Genomic DNA, 274 nt, shown 5'->3' on the forward strand with positions numbered 1-274 from the left:
GCAGCTGCAAAACAAGCACGAGGAAGGCAAGCAGCAGCAGCAGCAGCAGCAGTGGAGGTGGCAGCGTTGTTGTTACTGTTGTGTTTTCGTGCTGCTCACTTGCTGCTTTTTTCCAGTTTCCACTCAGGCGTGCTGAAAGCGCAGTTTAGGTGAAGAATGAACTGCTGCTGCTGCTGCTGCTGCTGCTTGCAGAGCACCGTGCTGCATTTGCTGCTGCTCTTGAGGAGAAGGCGGCCTTCGACGGAGTGCAGGAGGACAAGCAGCAGTGGGGGGC

The sequence above is a fragment of the Eimeria tenella genome, genomic scaffold, assembly GCF_000499545.2.
Source record: "Eimeria tenella Houghton genomic scaffold, Eth_scaff2434, whole genome shotgun sequence".
NCBI classification, from domain to species: domain Eukaryota; phylum Apicomplexa; class Conoidasida; order Eucoccidiorida; family Eimeriidae; genus Eimeria; species Eimeria tenella.